Source organism: Manis javanica, chromosome 6, assembly GCF_040802235.1.
Source record: "Manis javanica isolate MJ-LG chromosome 6, MJ_LKY, whole genome shotgun sequence".
In the NCBI taxonomy this organism is placed as follows: domain Eukaryota; kingdom Metazoa; phylum Chordata; class Mammalia; order Pholidota; family Manidae; genus Manis; species Manis javanica.
Genome location: NC_133161.1, coordinates 79,079,995 through 79,098,392, shown reverse-complemented (window position 1 = coordinate 79,098,392; position 18,398 = coordinate 79,079,995). Strand labels below are relative to the sequence as shown.

General features: G+C 33.5%; 1 protein-coding gene and 1 non-coding gene across 6 annotated transcripts in view; both read right to left on the bottom strand.

The window, feature by feature from the left end:
- Positions 1-18,398, bottom strand: part of SEMA3A (semaphorin 3A) — a 442,921-nt gene that overhangs the window by 272,191 nt on the left and 152,332 nt on the right. The gene's annotated exons all lie outside the window — the stretch shown is intronic.
- On the bottom strand, positions 7,963-8,127 carry LOC118973024 (U1 spliceosomal RNA). The gene has a single exon (XR_005062229.2). It is a non-coding gene; the product is annotated as a U1 spliceosomal RNA (small nuclear RNA).

Genomic DNA, 18,398 nt, shown 5'->3' with positions numbered 1-18,398 from the left:
AAAAATTTGCTCTTGTCATGATGGAAAATAAAGACTGAAATACCTGCATGCCAAATATGAACATCTGTGTGCCTTGCAGAATCTCTGCAGCGTGTACCACATATCAGACCTTGATTTGACCTGCTGTGTGAGAGGACACAAGTGAAGGGGGTGAATGAAAGGAAGATGTCAAAACTGAGAAATTATTCCCATTCCCCTAGTTACTCCCAGCAAATTTGAATAGCTCTGACTGTTCTTTAGGCTCTAGTTTACTGTTTTTTGGTCCTGGGCTATAATCTTTCTTCTTTTCTTATATATCTATGCAACATTTTTTTATTTGGTTTGCTTTCCTGATCTGTAAATTTCAGGGGTACAGTAGGGTTGCATTGCTTTATAAGGAAATAAAATACAGTTGCAAATATTAGATTTTCAAATAATCTATGAAAGAAAATCTATTTTTTAAAATGAATAGAAGCACAGGTTATAGACAAATTGTGTTTCATGAGTTCCAGCAACAGTATAATTTCTATAAAATAGAACCTTTAAGTAGATTACTTCTCTTAAATGCTGGGGGTGTCTGGTTTACCTGGTGAATAGGTTGGAATTTTTCACTATTCATTCATATTTCTCAAGCAATGTGCTAATATGGAACAAATTTAGGGATCAATAACTTTCATAAGAAATATATAGGGATTATATATTATGGACAATATCATCTTTCTTTGTACTCTGATTCTGATTTCCTCTCCTCTTTTCCTCTCTCTGTTTATTTTTTAATTACATCCTCTGAAGGGCACTAATTTCAAAGTCACAAATGCACAATCATTTAAAGCTACTAAGATAATGGCCCCACAAAACAAAAATTGTTCAGCAGTTTTCAACTCTAGTCAGAATTACCTCTCTTAAGTAAGAATTACAATTTCTGGACAATCATGCTTGCCAAATCTTGAATGTGAATAAAGGAAAAATCAAATCACCAGCCTTGTAGAGATGTTTTGTCTGTTTTGGGGTATTATTTGTGTCAAATGCCTAGGTAATTCTGATATGTGAGCGGATACTAACAAACACAATCATAAACAAACTTACACAAGCCATTGACTGCCCTTTATTTTGCAACCACCACCCTCACCTTCAACCTTAACCATGAAAGCTACAGGAGGGCCTAGTGGAGTGGACACAAATCTGTCAACACTCTTCAAAGGTCATATCCCACTGAAATCCAGTCAGAAAATCATCCTCAGAAATTCTGGAACATATACTATAAAAAATGCAAATGTTATGATTATAATAACATGCTTCTCATAACTTTTCTGTCGCTGATGTGAGATATAATATATTTCATAGCATTCCCTTCTATTAGTAAATGCAATAACTTAGTCTATTTCTTCCTAGTTTATGGGCTTCTTTAAGGCAAGTATCATGTCTGCCTTGTTGAAAGATACACCCAAAGTGTCTAGCACCTTGGCCAACACAGCTGGAATACCTGACAGAATGTAAGAATGAAATAAAAAATATTCAATTAGCTTGGCAAAAGTAATGTCATAGTTTATATCAATAGGGCCATTACAGTTAGAGAGAAAAAACTGAAAAACAAAGAAACTTTAGAACCTATTAAAAGAAAGTAAGACCTTTTCTGTGGTGATTTCACATGCATCCCTTGAAGATTTAGAATTTGGAATCTTTTTTTCTTTGATGACAATTAAAGATATACTACTTATAAATGCTTGTCTCTCTACTAATTTGTTTATTCAATTATTTTTAATTATTTATTTTTATGTAATGGGTTACTTATATCTACTGTTATCAGTAAATAATACTAGATTCAGCTGAGAAATAAGAATGAAGTAAATATATTTATTATCAGTTTGAATATGTTAAATGATTTTGGCTAAAATCTGGTTCTGAGGAACTAAATAATAAACTAAGATTGTATTGGTAACATCTTGGAACATTTTTAAATATTATTTTCCTTCACCAATACTATTGGTTTTACTTTAACTTGAAGCTGTGTCACTCATATTGACTATAAACGAGACTAGATTACAAAGTCCAGTGCTGAAAGATATTTTCCCACACTTCCACCAAGTTAACCATAGCACAGGCAGTTCAGGTTACACCATTATCTTTGAGCATCTGGAAAACTTACTCTATTTGGTCCCTAGGCACCAACAAGAAATTCTTTAGGGAATTTTCTATTTTTCGGGCTCAGCTTTTTTTTTTTTTTCACCTTAAGAAATAAGCAATAAACGTGAGCTGAAATGTAAATGCAATTATTTTCCAACGGTATATTATGTCATCCAAACAGCAACAATAATTTTCTGCATTGTACTTTTGAGGGTGTAACTATCTCATTTCACAAATACACAGTTTGGTTATAATCAATATATTTTCTTTTTATATATGTATAATACATATATAAATTGTAGCTTTTATAGAATCACAGTTTTCATATTTGAGCACTTTTCAGCATTATTTGTCAGGTTCCTTATTAATCAGATCTTTTGCTGATGTATTAATGTTGGGGTGAAAATAACAGTGCTTTTGCATTACACAGAGGGAGGCTGAAATAAGTGAGCAATTAAATTCTAAATTCAAATAAAATCTTTTGGAATTCTTTTCCAATAGTATCTTTGACTTTAAACATAGGTATTCATATCAAGGTATGAAACTTAGGTATTCATATCAACACTAACAGCATGCTAGGAATAGTAGTACATCAGCAATATTCCTCCAGCCCAGCAATTCTCAAACTATTTTCTGTGGGACACTAGTTTCCTGAGACATTAATGGCTGTCACTTATATTGGTTACTTAAATTTAAGATGCTTAAGTAATGGTAGAATAAACAAAGTTAGATAAATAATTTAGTTACTGTAAGGAACTCTAAGACCACTAGGCATGTGACTATACAAGGTGAATTTTAGGACAGTAGTTCAGTGTGACAGTTTTCCTGCATTTACTTCAATATGGTACCTTTTCCCAAAGGTATATTGGAAAAACTAGTGTTCCAAGGAACACATTTTGAGAAAAGTTGCCCCCAAGTAAACCATTATTATGCAAAAAATATTAAATCTGGTGTAGATAGTCCAAGGCTGCAATTGTATTTGACTGGATGTTGTCAACATACACACTTGCAATTTCAATTTTTGATGGCATTCCCTGCCAAATGTTTGCTATGTTTTGGTAGGCTTTGTGTCGTGCTCCACTTTTTCTTCCACTATGCAGAATTATGGTTAACAGATAAACTTGTGTTTCTCTGGTTGCCACATTTCAGGGGTATTTAATTGCTAGTTCAGTTATCCTTCCCCAATACACATGGCCTGTCTTCTCTTTCTATGGGCCACTGAAAATTCATTGCTCATTCTCCAAAGTCTATTAGTCCTAGTATCTTCAGTTTCAGTGAAGAATAATAGTTCCCAACTAAGTGGGTATACAAAGAACATAGCCCAACATGATAAAGGCCACATATGACAAACCCAGAGCTAACTTCATATTCAAGGATAAAAAACTGAAAGCTTTTTCTCTACAATAAGAATGTAGAGGATGTCCATTCTTCCTAATTTATTCAACATAGTATTAGAAGTTCTAGCCACAATAATTAGTCAAGAAAAAGAAATTAAAGGCACCCACATTAGAAGTGAAGAAGTAAAACTGTCACTAGCAGATGACATACTATATATAAATCTTTAAAGACTACCAAAAAATTATTAGAACTAATAAATTAATTCAGTAAAGTTGCAGGTTATATATTAACATACAGAAATTGGTTATGTTTCAACTTACTAATGATGGGCTACCATAAGGAGAAATTAAGAAAACAATTACATTTACAATTGTATAAGAAGAATAAAATACCTGGAAATAAATTTAACCTGGGAGGTGCAAGACCTGTACACTGAAAACTATGAGACACTGATGAAAGAAATTGCAGAGAAAGATGCTCATGCTCATGGATGGAAGAATTAATATTGTTAAAATGTCCATACTACCCAAAGCAATCTACAGATTCAGTGTAATCCCCATTAAAATCCCAATAGCATTTTTCACAGAACTAGAACAGAGAGTCCTAACATTTGTGGGAACTTCAAAAGACCCCCAAATAAATATTGAGAAAGAAGAACAAAGCTAGAGGTATCACTCTTCCTGGTTTCAAACTATACTACAAAGCTCTAGTAATGAAAACATCATGGTACTGGCATGAAAACAAACACACAGATCAATGGAAGAGAATAGAGCCAAGAAATAAACCCACATATAGAGGTCAATTAATCTATGACAAAGCAAGCAAGGATATACATATGATGGGAAAAAGACAGACTCTTTCATAGTGTTGATGAAATTGGAAAGCTACAAGCAAGAGAATGAAACTACACCATTCTATCATATATAAAAATAAATTCAAAATGGATTGAAAATTTGAATGTAAGACCTGAAATCATAAAAATTCTAGAAGAAAACATAGGAAGTGAACTCTTTGACATTAGACTTAGCAATATTTTTTTGGACCAATCTCCTCAAGCAAGGGCATCAAAAGCTAAAATAAATAAATGGGATTATGTCAAACTAAAAAGATTTTGCACAGCAAAAGAAACCATCAAGAAAACAAAAATCCAAGCTACTGAATGGGGAAAGATATTTGCAAAACATACATCTGATAAGGGATTAATATCCAAAATATATAAAGAACTTACACAATTTAATGTCAAAAAAACCCAAACAGTGCAATTATAAAATAGGCAGAGGACTCTGAATAAACATTTTTCCAAAGAAGACATACAGATGGCCAATAGGTACATGAAAAGATGATCAACAGCATTATTTATCAGAGAAATGCAAATTAAAACCACAATGAGTTATCACCTTACACTTGTCAGATTGACTGTTATCAAAAAGACAAAAAAATAACAAGCATTGGTGAGCATGTGGAGGAAAAGGAACACTTATGCACTGTTGATAGGAGTGTAAGTTGGTGAAATCACTATGTAACACAGTAAGCAGTCTCTTCCACTAAACAAACAAAATCAAAATCAAAAAACCCAGAAAACTACCATATGATCCCATAATTCTATTTTTTGGTATTTATTGGCAGAAAACAAAAAGTGCCAACTAATAGAGATATATGTATCTCTAGATTCTCTGCAACATTATTTATAATAGACAAGATATGGAAGCAAAATAAGCATCTGCTGATAGATGAATCAATAAAATAGATATGGTATAGGTATACAGTGGAATATTACACAGCCATAAAAGAATCAATTCTTGTTATTCACAACAACATAGATGGACCTATAGGGTATTAAGCTAAGTGAAATAAGTCAGACAGAAAAAGACAAACACTATATGATTTCACTTCTTTGTGGAACCCAGTATATAAGAGAACAAACAAACACAGACTCACAGATACAGAAAACAAAACGTTAGTTACCAGAGTTGGGGGTGATAGGAGAATGGGTAAAATAGGTGAAGGGCATTATGAAGTACAATCTTTCAGTTACAAAATAAATAAATCAGGCAAATATAATAATGTATAGCATAGGGAATAAAGTGAATATATTGTCATAACTTTGTATGATGACAAATGATAAGTATGCTTATCCTAGGGATCATTTTGTAATGTATAAAAGTATCAAATTACTGTGATGTACACCAGAAACTAATAGGAAATTACATGTCAGTTATACTTCAATAAAAGAATAAATATTTACATGGAGTGGAAAAGTGTATCCTTTTAAGTTTTATTTTCTTAATATAGACTCTTAGAGGTCCAAAGGATTTTCAGAGATCCATTTATTTAGAGTAGGGCCCAATTTTAACTGCTTAAATATTATCTTTACTTTTTCTGCTTAAACATAAAAATTTACCTTTCCATAAGTGGTTGACCCAGTTTGCAGTTCGCAAGTTTGCCTTCGAGGCTTTATAGGTGCTCTCACTGGACTTGGTTGTCGCCTCCTGTTGATTCTGTCTTTCCTTCATTCTGTAAACAATCCACTAGGTAGGAAAGGCCTCTGAAATTCCTAACAATTATTTCTCCCTCTTCCCACAATTAGGGAGAAGAGAGAGGAGAGAGAGGAGAGAAAAATACACAGTTGTGCTCAAACTGTCACTTTGCATCAGTGTGAGAGGGAACACATTCTCAGCCTGAAAGGGGCTGCCGGGAACAATTAAGCATGGGGATAAGAGTGAACTTGGGAAACATTCCAGCTTCTCACAAGTCAGGTCTTCACTGTTGATCTCCAACGAAACCAAAAAGAAAAACCAACAATCTCTACCAGAATATGTGATAATTCATCTTAAAATTACATGCATGGTACTATTTACTGTACTTACGCATTATATACATTATAAAACACCCAAAAGATAAATTTTAAGAATATGTGGTAAACAAGGGTGATTTATTTTCCAAACAGAACCTCTTTTGAGAGAAAAAGAAGGCACTATTAATAATTATAATAAGACACTATTATAAATCAAAATTCTGTTAGGTAAAGGTGGATGTAGGAAATACCTAACAAATATTAAATAAACTATTTCCAATGTCTTACTAGATACATGGCTTTATGCTATCATAAGTACAGTCAAATCATGTAAACACTACTGAAGTACATATACTATACAATATACACTGTGGGCTAAGTTCACTATTAACTATAGGAGTGTTAATCTACCATTCAAGTAGATATTTTAATAATTTTAAGATATTTGATGCAATGTTGTTTGATATTCACTCAACATCTATTCTTTCATATACTTACCTTTTCAGTAATATTGATTGTCTATAGTAAACAGGCAACACTAGCAGGTAATGTGATGCTGATAGCCTTGTCTCAGTTTTAATAGTTGTTTTGGTTTTCTTAATTGATTTTGTTAATATCTTAACACAAGGTAGGGAGAAATGGCCAAATGTATCACATTGTATTCATATATCACTGATTTACTTAATGTTAATTTATAAACACTATTAAGCAGTAATAAGTGCTTGAAAAGAAGCACACTGTAAGTCTTAGGAAATAATGCTTGTAATAAACAACTATGTTACATATCAATAGGCAAATATATGGTATGATATGATTAAATTATAGTTCCTGCTGTTAAAAAAATTACTAAGTACAGCAGGGAAAAAGGATAGATATGGTCCAGCTTCACTGAACAATCTCTGACCAACTCTTCTCATTTCATAAAAGGAAAATTTCCTCTTATCTCTTACATTCCTCTTTTTCAAAGGTACTTGCTGGCTCCCTGATCTGTACATCCATAGTGTTTTGTATGTATTTTACAAAAAACACTTCCTTATATTATGCTTGATATACATTGTATTAACTGTATGTTTTACACATAAGTCTTTGATGTTATGATTTAGTCACTTTTATATCTTCCATCAAAAGGACATTTTCTGGCATAAAGTATGTGCTTTACTAAACCAACTTTAGGGTAGAATAATTATTTCACAAATAAGATGGTAAAAATTTTAAACATCAGTCACTTTCACATCTAATTAAATTGTAAAAATCAATGATTACTTTTATTTGATTGCTGTTAGGCAAGGTTCACTCTAGCCCTCTTTCTGTTATTACAAATATCTTATATGCCATCAATAGTAATACAGCATCAAGCTCAGCACATATAGATCCAATTCAGCAAAATTTGAGCCACACTTGATGATATTATTAGACTTTAAGCAATTCATTTAGTCTTTCTGAATACTGGTCTCCTCATTAGTAAAATGGATTTTTAATCACTGGTGCATGTTTGTTGAAAAGACTGAAAAATTTAATTCATAAAATAGTGCACAGTTCATAGCAGTCCTTTAATAAATATGAAATCTAACTAATTAAGTCTTGGTCATTTTATTTCCTTTTAAGAAACTAAATGTAAAATAGTGTTTGGTGCATAAAGCATTACACCACTTAAATGTTCTGAGTAAAATTTATGGCTTTTCATTTACCCAAATGTGCTGCTTTGGTAACTAGTCTCTTTTTTCTTTGTAGGTAAAGCGCGAATGCAGTCCCTCACGACCACAAATTATGTGGTCGAGTTTCCCACATTTGGGGAAATCACAGGGGTCAACACATCCGGAGTGCAATGGCTAAGCCTTGCCCTAGGAAAACCACCTTCGTGATCACAGTGTCTCCCTAACCAGATGAAGGATATTGCTAACTAGTCTTAATTCTCTCTGTGGAATATTTGAGAATCAAAAAAAATCAGCAGAAACCAAAGCTTTTTAATCCTTTCCTTGCTTTTTTATTCCCTCTCTCCCATGTCAGTCCAAAAGTCACTGGACAGGCATAAATGATAGTTAATTAAAATTGAATCTATTCTATAGATACTATGGAAATGAATAAGATAATATAGGAAGACTATGAATAACTCTATGCCCCCAGATTTTAAAAGCTAAATGAAATGAACCAGTTGCTTAAAAGATAAAATTTGTCAAACTGTACAAGAAGAAATGGACATTATGAATAAGCCCATCCTAGAGAAATTTAGTCAATAATTAACAACCTTCCAAAACAGAAAGCACCAGGGACAGATGGATTTGCTCATAAAGACTACCAAACGCTTATGAAAGAAATTGTATCAATTCTTTAATATCTCATCAGATAGAAGCAGAGAGAATACTTCCTAACTCATCCTATCTGGCAAACATTTCCCTAATACCAAAACCAGATAAAGATACCATAAGACAAGAAGACTACAGACCAATATTTCTCATGAACATAGATGCAAAAATCATCACAAAATATTAGCAAATCAAACTCAACAATATATAAAATAAATTACACACCACAATCAAGTGAGATTTATCTCAGATGTGCAAGGCTGGTTTAATATTTAAAAATCAGTTAATATAATCCATTACATCAACAGACTAAAGAAGAAAAATAACATGAACATGTCAATAGGTGCATCTGACAAAATTTAATTTCAATTCATGATAAAAAAAAACTCTCAGTAATTAGGAATAGTGGGGATCTTCCTCAATTTGATAAAGAATATCTACAAAAATCTTAAAGTTAACACCTTACTCAATAGTGAGAAAAATCAAAGCTATGCATAGAAAATACAAAAAAAAATTAACAAAAAAGGGTATTATGCTCAGTGAAATAAGCCAGGCAGAGAAAGACAAGTGCCAAATGATTTCACTCATATGTGGAGTATAAGAACAAAGGAAAACTGAAGGAACCAAACAGCAGCAGAATCACAGAACCCAAGAATGGACTAATAGTTACCAAAGGGAAAGGGCCTGGGGAGGATGGGTGGGAAGGGAGGGACAAGGATGGGGAAAAGGAAAAGGGGCATTATGATTAGCATGTATAGTGTGAGGGGGGCACAGGGAGGGCTGTGCAGCACAGAGAAGACAAGTAGTGATTTTACAGCATCTTACTACATTGATGGACAGTGACTCTGAAGGGGTATGTGGGGGGGACTTGGTGAAGGGGGGAGCCTAGTAAACATAATGTTCTTCATGTAATTGTAGATTAATGATACCAAAATAAAATAAATAAAAATAAATAAAACTCCTGAAACTAAGTTATTACAGCAAGATTGCAGAACACAAGGTATAAATACAAAAGTTGATATTTTTCTTACACCAATAAACGAGTGGAATTTGAAATTAAACACAATACCCTTTACATTAGCACCAACAAAAAAATACTTAGATATAAGTTTAACAATATATATACACAAGACATAAATGAGGAAAATATAAAACTCTGATAAGTGAAATCAAAGGAAAACTAAATTTATGGAAAAATATTTCATATTTATGGGTAGGTAGAGTCAATACTGTCAGGTGTTAGTGGATCTATAGATTCAATGCAGTCCCAATCAGAACCCCATTAAGTTATTTTATAGATTGACAAATTTATTTTAAAATTCATATGGAAGGGCAGAAGATGACAATGGCCAACATAATACTGAAGGAAAATAAAAGCTGAAAGTCTGACACCACTTGACTTCAAGCCTTACTGTAAGGCTACAGTAATCAAGTTAGTGTGGCACTGGTGAAAGAAAAGACAAATAGCTCTGTGGAACAGAACAGAGAGTCAGAAATAGACCCTCTCCTCACAGATACAGTCAACTTATCTTTGACAAAGGAGGAAAGGCAAAACAATGGAAAAAAGACAGCCTTTTCAACATATGGTTCTGGAACAACTGGACATCCACACTCAAAAAATGAATTTAGCACAGATCTTACACTCTTCACAAATATTAACTCAAAACAGATCACAGTCTTAAATCTTACAATTGCAGATCATAAACTGCAAAGTATAAAACTCCTAAAAAATAACACAGGAGAAAACATAAATGACCTTGAGTATGATGATGACTTTTTAGATAAAATGTGATTTATGTGAGTAAACTAAAGGTGATTTTGCAATAAATATTTCATTCTGGTAGGAGATACTGATAATTGGAGTGGCTATGTATGTATGGGAGTAGAAGGTACACAGGAAATCTCTGTATCTTCCCCTTAATTTTGCAGTCAAACTAAAACTTCTCTGAATAAAGTGTTAAAATTTTTTAATCTATTGGAACCAAGTTATAGTTTAAAATATAGATATACACTATGGATATAGATAAAAATATAAATTTGTATATGTGTGTATGTGGTATGTAGTTATCTATGAATACAAACATTTCCTAGCTTGGTCCATTGAGAGGGCCTGTGAGTAGAAAAACCCCAATAGCAAGAAGCACATTAGTAGATTTTTATTTCTACACAGTATTTTTCATTGAAAGGAACCAGGGCTCCCTGAGAAAATAGCTCATTTCTGGGCTGCAGCAGAAAAAGCCCAAGATGATTCTAGAATCTTGTGCTGTGCCAAATAGCAATGAAGTACTCAAAGAATGATTTGGTTTCCCCAAAATGATAAAGGATTTATCTTAAAGGACTTCCACTGACCAAAGCTGGACAACTATAGTAATGATTATTTTGCACTGAGTAAAACTGTAATCCATTAGTTCACACTGACATAAACAACTGAATAAATGAATGGAGATAGTAAATCTCTTCCTTACAGCAGAAGGCCAATAATAAATGCATTGGGATAAGTGAAATTAGAAAGTAATCACTGATAATCATCAAGGTAATAATACAAAGAAATAGCAACAGTTCCTGAAATGAATGAATGATGTGGGATGAGGAACAGGATATTATTTAGTCTCAAAATATCTTTCTGCAAACTACTGATTACAAAGAAAGAAAGAAATGGAATTTTCCAGTGGAGAAACCTGGCAGCGACCACCTTAATAAAGTTATCAAAGTTAACATGACCTGTAATGGGACAGATCAATATACACTAGCTGGTAAGATGGAATATGGACACAGCATCAATCCTATGCATTCCTGCCAAAAAACGCACAACCTAGTTATAACCTTGAAAAAATAGACAATCCCTCATTGAGGGATGAGATCCTTTTTTTCTGTCCATACCTCAGCTTCTTTGTATTCCTGTTCTCATTTCTATTTCATTTACCATGTCTTTTACTTCATGTAATCTGCTTTTAAATCCCTCCATTGTATGTTTCATTTGATATACTGTATTTTTCAATGTTTGTATGTTATTCTTGAATTCCTCCTTGAGGTCTTGAATACTTTTCTGTAGCTCTGTGAGCATGTTTATGATTTTTATTTTGAACCCTCTTTCAGGAAGATTGGTGAGTTCATTTTCACTTGGTCCTCTTCCTGGTGTTTGTGGGATTTGGGTTTGAATCAGGTTCCTTTGACATTTCATATTTGTAGGTTCCACCATCTAGTGCCCAGAAACTCTACTCTCTGGAGCCACTCAGCCTCTCAAGCAAGTGCTGGTGCCTCTCAGGAGGAAAGAGCTCTTTCCTGCTTCCCAGCTGAAGTACCTGCCTCCATTGCCAGGGCCAGTGGTATGAGCATGCAGGGAAGAGCCTCTGTGCTATGCACTTGTAACCGCTGTATGCGGAGCCACCCTCTGGCTGGCCTAATGCAATGATGGGGGCTGTCACTTTACAAGCCAGTGCCAGCCAGGAGAAATGATCAGCAGGCTGCATATCATAGTGGTGGGCCTTGTAGCTGTATTGCCAGCCAGGGTGATGGAGTTCCTGAAGCTCCTGAAAGTTCCCCATCTGATGGGCAGAGTGTGTCGGGACAATTTTGTCCATCTGTCCTTTCTCTTGAGCAGCAAGCCCTGTGCAATCCTAGCTCCTTTAGCAGCCCTCTGTTAAGAAGTCTCTCAGAGTTTCCACCTTTCTTTTGTCTCAGAGCCTACTGTGTGGATACCTGTTACCACAAACAGCTAGAATCTCAGTCTCTCCAAGTATTCTGCCTGTTTTAGCTTTCCAATCCAAGTAATCTCCAGAGCACCATGCAATATAGGTTCGTGTTCCCAGAGCAGATCTCCAGGGCTTGGTGTTCAGCAGTCCTAGGCATCTGCCCTCTCCCTGCTCCATTTCTCTTCCTCCCGCCAGTGAGCTGGCGTCAGGGAAGGGCTTGGGTCTTGCGTATCATGGCTTTGGTACTTTGACCTTTTCCATGAGGTCTGCTCTGTTCCCCAGGTGTAGGCAGTCTGGTGCAGCCTTCTTTACTGTGGCTCCTTCAGGATTAGTTGTATTTGCTATATTTTCAAAGTATATGTGGTTTGGGAGGAGGTTTCTGTCTCAACTCTCACACCACCATCTTTAATCCTCCCAAATAAACTCATATTTATGTTAGTGATTAAATTGATGTTATCTATTGCAGTTATCTTCATGATTTTTTTTCTCATCATTATACCTTCTTGAAATTTCATGCTGTCTTTCCTAAATTTCCCCCACCTATTAAATGTAACTGTCTTTTCTATCCTAAAGCATCTTCTGTCATCTTCTCATTGTGAAAGTTTGGAAACTTCTTATCTAAATTTTTTTGCATCCTTTCCACCCACTAGATAACCTTACACTAGTATTTCCTAGAGGAAATGTTTGCATTTCTATATAAGTAACAGTTGCATTCTCTCTCCCTCTTAAAAAACAAAATAAACTACCAGAATGAAATACACATTGAAAATAGTGAATAAAGTTATGTAAGTAAATTTGTAAGCTTATGTAAATTATTTAATAGGTTAATATAAATTGTCAGTCTTCAAAAATTGTGTGTGGGGGATATGGGGAATGTAAGGTCATGGATAGTAATTGGGTAGCTTGGCTTCCAAACCTATTTTAATACTTAAATCTTTGTTCTTCAGAATACCCAAGACTATATGATTCTAGAATCTTGTACCAATATACTGCTGACCACTTCCATATGTACAAGTATAGATACATGCATGTGTTAAGCTGTGTGTTGGTTTTCCTAAGTGAATGTATCAAGACCAGTCTGGACAAAACTAAGCTCACCTTTCTCATGAATTTTTGTTTTAACTGCTACTTTTAAAATTATGTACCATCTTTCCAGGCTTAAAATCACAGAAAATGCTCAAAATAATCTTTAATTCCTTCTTATTGTGTTTTAACTGCTACTTTTAAAATTATGTACCATCTTTCCAGGCTTAAAATCACAGAAAATGCTCAAAATAATCTTTAATTCCTTCTTATTGCTCTAATTTACTAAGTGAAAGGTAAAGAAGACCCAAAGAAAGGTGCTATCAATAAAAATATAATTACAGGAAAATATATTTTGGAGAAGAATATAGAAAATTTGACAACTGATGGGATATGGCAGAAAACTATCAGTAACTATTCTAGATTGAGAGAGGAATGAATGCTGAAGTGCATATAAAATATTTAAATAACACTGGTATGATTGATATCACTTCTGAAAATGAGCACCATTTAAAATCCAGTAGCTGAATTATACAAGGAAATCAGATAGCTGATTATAGTAAAGTCTAAATATATGTGATATGTGAGTACCTGCATTCTCTTGTAAATCCTGTATGTATCTATCTCTGAGTAGGTGTCTGTTTTAAACTGCTGGCTGACACTGGTTAGTAGGAACAGCAAAGGGACAATCTACTAAGAAATACTTATCTTGGTTCTCCCGATCATCGAAGGAGTATTGTATTCTCCTTTCCTTCAAATATTATGATACAGGAATAATCTGACAAGTAGAATTTGACCTAATGAAATATAGACTAAACAGCAGATATAACCTAAATCTATCCTAGCTGACAATATCACCAACTAAGATAATTGGACTTTACTTACAAAATTTGGGGGTGCCAGCAGACAAGACTAGCTAGATGGTCAACCTTAGGATGACATGTTTCATTTCTTTACATTCATCAAAACTAAAACAACTCTTGACCTTCCATTTCAGTGTCCTGTTCTGTAAAGAACATTGGGCAATTCAAACAGAAGGTGAAACCCTTTAAATCATTGTGTCCTAAGAATGGAATGTCTTTTTCAAAATTTTCAATAACAAAGTTCACAAGGAAGGAGAATATGCTTATTTTTTAATCTCATTATCAAAACTCTTTTCCTCTTTTCCAGATGATGTTTCTTTTTTGATTAATGGGCCTATTAATTTTCTGGGAATAAAAGTCAAACAAACATACCATACAGGGCTTTTCTTTAGACATTCAAATTCAAGTCTTATTTAACACAGTGGGGTCACCAAACATGCAATAAAGCATTTGCTAATGTTTGTGTTTTTTTTGCAATTAAATGAAAATCAAAGCCATGTGGACACCAACAGGGAAAACAGCAGATCTCAATGTATGTTTGGTGGGGCACATTCTGCTCTTCCCCTTTACTCTTTTATGTTTTCACAGTGTAATCAAAACTTTATTTTATTTAGTTATTTGTTTTGTGTTTGTGGTAGTCCTAAATTTTTTTCTCCTATTTTATGTATATGGTTTATTTACAGTTACCAGGTGTTTTCAGAGAAGAAAATCAAACTGTTTTGTAATGAGTCTACTTCTTTTTCTGTTTCAATACTGAAGACAATCTGACAGGTACCTGAAAACCTGTGGGGAGACATTAGACAAAAGGCAAATCTAAAAAACTCTGACTTTATGTTCTACATTTTCCAGGAAATGAAAGTAATACAGGTATAACAAAAGTATCTATGAGAAAAAGTATCTATGTGCATACGCATGCACACAAACTTCTCACACAATTCAGTTCCTGTAAGAGGTGGTTAAGGCAGGAGGAGGTAACACACCCAATGCACTTAACAGGAAAGCTACTATTTTCTTTTCAAATACTAATAAGATATAAAGGCTGGTGGTTTCAACAGTTTTACGTGACTAATATAAATGCTAGCATAACAATCTTTTTATTTTATACCAATTACCTTGGATGTTTTGTTTGCTATGCCTTTACCTGGTGAGAAAGTTCTCAAACACGAAGTTGCATATGAAGGAATATTTTCTTTGATAAAGGATAACTTGCTGGGAAACATAACAAAACAAAAAATAACTGTTCACAAAAGCAAAAGCATAGCCCTCCATAAATATGCATAAATTATAATGATTCAAATTTCACTGTAAGTCTTGGCATGTTAAAGTTTGTTAAAAACATTTAAATTCACCTCCTCTCCTAACCTTATCTAAAAAAATGCAGAGCATGGATTTTTTATATTTAACAGAGGATAAAGGAAATAAATATGGGCACCTTCATATAGCATTGGCAGCGTTGGTTTGACATTCACCCAAATTATTTCTTTAATTCACATCTCCAAGTCTCATGGAATTTCATGCCAGACAGTGAATGAATGTAAGACAGAGAGCACTGCAGGTAAAGGACGGAAGGGGCTCAAAATTTCATTTTGATATGTAATACATTTCATTTAAAAATTATTTAAGAATTACTGAAAGAGTTTTATCTAAAATAATAGACTGTGACTAAAGAGTAAATGACAAATATGAGTCTCTAGGCAAGAAAGAAGAAAACATTATTCAAGTCTCTCCAATCACCACCTTTGTTTTATAAGATTCTTAATTTCTTAAATTAAAATAGCTAACATTTGTTGAAAAAAACTATCTTAATACTTTTTTTCATGTGTTTTCTTAATGGCTCTGTGATAAAGGAGCTATTATTTCTCACCATGTTAAAGAAACAGGGCTTATAGAACATGAACAAAAGCTTATCAAAATAGCAGACAGAATTCAAGAATTCAAAGTAGGCAGGCAACTTTTGAGTCATCCCCTTTGCTGTCCCCCGAGCTCTAGAGCTCACGTTCTTTGATGCTATGTGCTGTTTTAAAATCCTGACTACATTTTGTATGTGACAACCTTTTAAATGAATGAGCTACATCTGCACCATCAGGAGTGCAATAGTAATGTAATGCCAAGGATATTAATGTTTGACTCCATTCATATCATCAATAATCTAGATCTGATATTTAAAAGAAATAATTTCCATGTTGTACCTATACTTACACAATTTTGAAAATATATTTATTTTCTGTGACACACACATACACAGAGAAGAGAAGTTCCTTAAGTGTTTCTCAGAACATACTGAAAATATTGGGATAATTTGATTAAAAAAAAAACAAGAGTGAGCCTGACCACACACCAGGTACCACCCTACTTAATGCTCCTTTTGAGTTCCCACCAGAGTCAAGAAATGTTTTAATTTCTCAATGAAAATAAAAACTCAGTAAAGCTCGTATTACCCTACTTTATTATAACTACACTGGCCATGTTCTCTTAATTTTTAATTTCAAATCATCTAAAGCCCTAGAATATAGCATTTTAAGGCTGAAAATATCAACTATTTTGATTTCCCAAAGTAGCATCTTCTCTCTTTTCTTCTACCTTTCTCTTTTTGTTTTAAAATTCATTCTACTAAATAGATCATTCCAAAAGTGTCCTCTGTCACTAAGCCTGAATCCTTTGTTTTTAATTGTATTTCCCCAGTTATTTGGTGTCTGCAAATCCAACGACCTGCTATATCTGCTATTCTTATTATTCATTTTCTCTTGAGGTAAGTTTTTAAAGTATATTTCATTTTATTCAAATGTGAAGTATTTCTTTTCCTTTTTATAATAATTTCAAAGGAACATGTCTCTGAGAAGCTTGTCTAAGTGACAGAATGGATTGGAAGAAATACATACATGCATATACATATAATCCCTAAGTAAATTTAAGGTAAATTTTTCATTAAAATTATTGAATTTTTAATAAATCAAAAATTAGGCAACCCATTATACCCAATACATGGAATCTATGAAGTAACTTTTATCATTTAAAAATATGTTTAAGATATTTTGTCTAACCCACGCATCTTATGGATTAACACAAGGAGGTCACAGAAGGTTAAAGAACATGTTTGTGTCCACAGCTAATCCATAACCCAAGGATCTCTTCTCTGACCTCAAATGCTCCTGAAGAAGAGTTACTTTTTGTAATAACTTCAAGGGAGCTCATTCCATTTTCAGACTCTTCTGTAAACTAAAATGTTATTCTTCCTATTTCTCTGAATTGTTTCTAAGGAGCCACAGTGTATCCTGAGTAGACTCCTGGGTGGATTCACACAGCCACTGAAGCTCTGTCTTCCTTTCATGTGATAGCCTTCAAATTGCCTTTTTTCCCCAATTTTCCCAGTGAGTTCTACTTTTTCCAAATGGCATGACAAGTCCCCTCACTATGGGAACAGTTCTTTCCTGAATTAAATCCTTTAAAGAAAAATAATTATCCATTTGAAATCTGAACATAATTCTTTGGAAGCATTAAATAGGACTATCACCATCCTTGTTACAGAACTATTCCAAGTTAATATATTCCCTTTATGAGGAATATTTCATTTGGAAAATGGCATTTAACTAGATTAAATGAATGTCCTGTTTCAAAAGGATTTTGCGTGAGTGGATTGAGGTATAATTTGATACAGGGAACCCTTTTCTTTGTCTCTAAAATCTTAAAGAGTATTATTTGGCTAATCATTGTACTATATTCCTTTTCTCTAGAACAGATTAGACAGCTGAATGAAATCCAATGTTGCTGATAAGTCTGGTTATTAACTAAAAATATATCATTTAACTTACATACAGAAAAAATGACTTCAAAGGTTTAGACCATACACGAAATATTATTCAAACTAGTGCCAAAGAATTAGTCATAAGTTGTTCTCAATAAATTCTTTTCTGTTGTGTTGCTGTACCCATCTCTCTCACAACATATCAAATTTAAAGAGCTACAAAATAGGTATTTTCAGATAATAGTACTACTATTCCTTTTTTTAAAGTATAAAGTGAATTACTATTTCTACTATACAGACTTGCATTTCAAATGATGTTACCTGCCTTTAATATTTTATTCACTGTTGCTACACATATTTGAAAGCAATCACTGAAGAAATCTAGGGACCATAAGAATCTAAGGATTATTCACAGAGGATCCTATATTCAAATTTTACTATACATTCATTCAACTGAATTTTTTACCCTTCTTCATTGCCAGCTAATTTGCATGGCAAATAACAATAAAAGGCTAAAAAACTGAATGCTAGCTCTTAAAT